Below are 5,217 nucleotides of genomic sequence, written 5' to 3'. Positions count from 1 at the left end.
AGAGTGCAAAAACAGCATGGGAAAACCAATTGTACAGCTTTCCAGCTGAATAGCAAGCCTACTGCAGCTAATAACCATCTAAGACCATAAAAGTAGGAGCAATCACAAATCTTCCCACCCCCTGCGTGTGAGATGCATTGCTGTCTTTTTTTCTCAACATGCCGTGTGGGTGTGACAACAAAAAACAATAAAAATGCTAAAACTAAACTCTGCACAAAATTCACCATGGGGCTGTTAATACAATTTTCTCCTGCAGGACCAGCTGGGGGATCTGCCACACCTGAGAGATGTGAGTTGCTTTGCCAGGGCACCATTAGAGAGCACTTGGATTTGAAGGGTCATGGCCAGCCCTGCCTGGAATTCAGATGTGGCTCCTATTCACAAAATCTTTCCCACCTGCTCTTTGCTAACATTTAATATCTGTGCAGTTCATGCTCAAAAACACTTCAAAGCCCTAGCTACTCACCATGGGATAACTCTGCATTTAAATATATGTAGAAGATAAATATCCCATTGTATGTTTAGGATAGGACAAATGGCTCTCTGCCTTGAGTTGGTAGAGGGATGACTGGTTGGTATGAATCACAAATGCTGTAGTGCAATACATTATTCCAGATCGAGCACGGTGTTATGGCACATGGTTTTGTTCCCTGATTTGATGGCTTATTTAACTAATCAGCACAGCAGGAGCAGTTAATTTCAACTATTCCAATAAATGAGAGCTCTGTAATTTGCACATGCAGCTGTAATAGTTGTATTTACATAAACCATCTAGTTGGAATCAATACTTATTTACTGTACCTAATCAACACAGTTTGAATTATAAACTTTCAGAATTTGCATATAAGGTGAACTGCTGAGATTTCCCCCAGGTGCAAATATCTGAGAGTTTCTTAATCCATTCAAAAGGTCAGGAGAAAGGGATGTAAAAAGCAGCAGAATAACTAACAGCCCATGTGAAGGCTTTGTTAGGTCTTTTCTAGGGAAATGCAGGGGTTTGACATTCATAACAAGAGGCTGCTGGAAACCACAAAGGAAATGCACAAGAGCAGCCTCTCCTGTGCTGCAGGAACTTCGACCAGTAATTTTCTGGCAGTTTTTAATTACCAGTGGATGGGCTGATGGGCTGGAGGCAGAAGGAGGAGATGAAGGTCTGGATCCCATCACAAAGCCAGGTGACATTTGGCAGCACATGGGCAGGCAGGGGCTGGTGAAAACCTCCATGCACATGAGAGCTTCTGTATCCCAGCTGGTGAATCTCTCCATTTCCTACCTGGTATCTAACGGACAGCAGAGATTCAATGTCTCTATCTAAGGCACACAAGGCTCATCCTGTGTAACACTGCTTCTCTTCAGGCCCCCTCAAGCCTGAGCTCTTGCCAAAACCAGTATCAGCAGCAAAAGATGGTTTAGGGGATGGCTGACCACCCACTCCATCCTGGCATCCTCCTTGAGGTGCTGGCCACAGAGTACCCCAGGAGCCATTGGGGTGAGCTGTGCAGGAGGCAGAGAGGTCTCTGCTTGCATGGGCAGAGGGGCTGCTGGGCCAGGCGGGGGCCAGGGCTCTGCTGGACCCATCAAGGTGGCAGCCAGGATCTGTGCACCCTCACAGTGCACGCCTTGAAAGATTAAAAGAGCACTGTACCCTCTGTCCATTTGAAAAGGAACTGGACAATTTTGATTCCCAAGATAATTTCCTCCTTACATAAAAATAATAGAGGAAAGAGGGGGGAAGTTGAAAAGAACTTCATCCTTAAAAAGACACAGTTTAGAACTCCCAGTTCTCAAACAGGTTTGCCTTGTCAGTTTTGTTTTCATTTCAATTTAAGATCTTTGTTTTAATAGAATATTCTCCTGGAGGAATGCACAGCCAGTTTGTCACAAACATGTTTAATCAGAGCAGATGGAAGGCAAAAGCTGGTGATTGCTGTGAGCTCATGTGCCTTCACATGGTACATCTGGGCTTGTCTTTCAGAACTGCCTCCAGGCTTCACAGCGGTCTGTGCAAAACTGAGTTTTTCAGCCCAAATTAGGCAGATGAAGTGAGCCTGCCTGGGGAGAGAGATTTGCTGTCCCGGCTGCCTTGGTGTGGGAGAAGATGCTGTCTCTGCTGGTGTCCCAGCACAGCCCCTGGCTCCTTTGGGAGCAGCAAGCTGGAGGCACTGCTTCTCAGGGTGTCAGTGCTTGGTGCCTCAGCCCTCCCCTGAACACACCTCTTAGCTCATCTGCACAGGCACCTGATTCTGCTTTCAGTGCTTCAGCACACCTGAGATGTCGGTTTGGAATAGCAACAGTGGCACAGGTCATGGGGCAGCAGCTGCGGCTGCTCTGGTCCATTGGGGTATCTTAAACGCTCATCTTTAAGCATTAAGCACCATGTTTCAAAACCGAGGTAAAAAGAAGACCTTTCCCGGCAGAGAAACTGCTGGGTGTTGTATTCCTGTATTTGGAAAGCACTAAGAGACATGGAAGAATCTTGTGGACTCAAAATGTCTCCCTAAAGCAGAGTACTTGCACCATGGAAAAAATATCCCAGTACCACGGTGCCAAAATACCTTACAAACCACAGCCCTCTGGGCATTCGCTTGCTTTATGAGTCTCCCTCTGGCTTTTCCAACAATGCTAAAGGAAATTACACCAAACATGACCACCTGGTCGCCTGGGGTTAACAGGGCAGGTCCCTGTAAAGTGATAAAGGCTCTTACACACTTTGTCTGCTCTATCCCAGCAGGCAAAGGCCTATGTCCCTGATACGAGGCTGGGTTTTGTCCCCAACTTACTGAAAGACATCATGAGGCAAAGACATGGCCTCTGCATGTGCTTTCCCCAGTAAAACATGATGAGATCTTTTTTTGTAGCACAAAGTGAAGTATGTGGGCCTGGGAGATCAGAAATCTGTGCTTCTAAAGCAAATGCAGCACGCCAGTGAGCACGCATGAGTATCTTCTAGAAACAATCAGCATGTAGAATACTATGTCCCGGGGTTAATTTTTGCTATTTTTGGAATTCTGTTCCTAATAGGCATCCTCTGATGTGCCTTGAACCCCCTCACTCCCACTACCTGTGACTGCAGAATTGGACATCTACTCCGAAATTCAAGAGAAACCCCTTCAAAGTTCATAGTGCTTTTAGCAATATTTGCATTGTGGCACTTGGTTGCAGCATGCTTTTCACAGTATCCCGTAACCCAAATGCATTTCCTAGCTGAGCTTCATGGGATGCTGGACAAAAAAGAATAATTTGAGCACTACTCAGATCTCAGCTTGCCCTTGTATCCACAGTGTGCAAATCCTGTGACCAAAAGAAACAGACTGAAAACAAACCTGTACAGATTTTCCATCTAAAAGTACATACACTCTGATGGCATCTGCCTGAGCCTGAGGAAAATCTAGTTAAGTTAAGGAAATTGAATCTCAGTATCACTTTGGGCATCAGAAGATCCCTCCCTTAGGATACAGGTATCAGCCAAGGCAGGCAGCTATCCTGGTGCACAGAGGTGCTGCCCAGTGTAAGGGCATCCCTCTGCACATGTGTTCCCACTACAGGAGTACAGAGGAGACCTGCAGCGAGCTGCCCAGGTGGTGCTGCCCCTCTGCTCCTCCCCGCTTTGCTCATTTGCTGGGGATGTTCTGCCCTTGCCAGTTGTTTTGTTCTTTAAAACACATCGCAGCTGGTATTGCGTTTGCAACTTGAGTTTGTCCTGGTGCCCTCAGGTTCTGGCTTTGCTGCATTGTCAGGGGGTTCTGTTCACAAAATCTTTGCTTTGGGGTGCTTGTTGCTGTGTTCAGGTTATGGGTGGAAGCTGGCAGAGAAATGCAGAGGTTTCCCCCTTCACTTTTTATTTCACTCAGAATATGTTTTCTGTCATTAGTTATTCTGTGTCTGTGAGCATTTCAAATAACTGACTGGAGGTGGATGCTCAGATATATGAGCTGGTGCTTGGGTTTACTCCACCTCTTCAGATACAGGCAGCTGAAATATAAGACTAGGAAAAAAATCAAAGCATTTCACAATGTTTCATTGGGTTTTTTTGTTGCTCAACAAAGGGTGTTATGTTTTCCTGATATGTTGGTCCCAGATTTTAAGTAGCTGTCTTCTCTCCTGACACAGCAGAAATTCTATGGTGTGAAAGACTCTCCTTTCATTTTTATCTCACATTTCTGCCAATAACCATATATATACCTATATTTAGTCATATGGCTCTCTCTATGACAGGGAAGAAAGCAATTCTGGTGTGAAAATACTTGTTCACATGCTGAATTTTCATTTGCTTGAACAAAATTCCCTCTCCAGACATCTGTTTATCCATCCATCCAACTACTCATCCATCCACACAAGCAGAAAAACCCATAAAAATATTTGCAGAAAAACAACCCCAAAAGGGTACAGTTGCAGCTGTAATAAACTTTTGGTAATGGCGAATCTTATTTTTAGATTTTTTTGACAACCTATCCCTCTCTGACTTATGCTGTGTTGCCAGTATATTTATGACAGGAAAACTAGTTGAAGAAAACAACTAGTTGTTGGCTGAGCAGTTTTTAAAACTCTGCTTTAGTGCTGCTGTTTACCTTTTGAAATATTAGGAAATTATGAGGAAAGGTAACTTAGAGAGAAATTCTGCTGAAATCTTTCCTCTGGTGTGTTTTTTCAGGCATGTGTACTAAGTAATAGGAAGAGAGTTCTGCTTTCTGACAGCAGGCACGTAGGTAAGAAATGCGAATGTTTTAAGAAGGAAACTTGTTTAATCTCAAGAAGGGGGGGTCAGGGGGGACCTCATTGCTCTCACCATCTCTCTGAAAGGAAGGTGTAGTGAGGCTGATCTCTTCTGCTGTGTCTGCAGTGAGAAGATGAGAGGAAATGGCCTTAAGCTGAGGCAGGAGAGATGCAGTCAGATACTGGAAAAAATATTTCACTGTGACAGTGGTCAGGCCTTGGAAAAGGTTGCCCAGGGAGGTGACCATGAATCACCACCATCCCTGGAGGTGTTTAGGAGGCATCTGGATCTGTCTGAGTGATGTGGTTTAGTGGCTACAGTGCTAGTGCTGATGGCTGGACTGGATGATCTTAAAGGTCTCTTCCAACCCTAATGATTCTGTTGTGTCATTATGATAAACATGCTACCTCCAAATGCTGGAGGGAAGAGCTCTGCACAGTAATGTTCAGGTGGATTATCTGCTTAAATCTTCCGGGTGCAACTTCAGTGATCCTTTAGAAATC

Source organism: Geospiza fortis, unplaced genomic scaffold (genome assembly GCF_000277835.1).
Source record: "Geospiza fortis unplaced genomic scaffold, GeoFor_1.0 scaffold194, whole genome shotgun sequence".
In the NCBI taxonomy this organism is placed as follows: Eukaryota; Metazoa; Chordata; class Aves; order Passeriformes; family Thraupidae; genus Geospiza; species Geospiza fortis.
The sequence above is the reverse complement of the archived record's forward strand: the minus strand, read 5'-3'. Positions refer to the sequence as shown.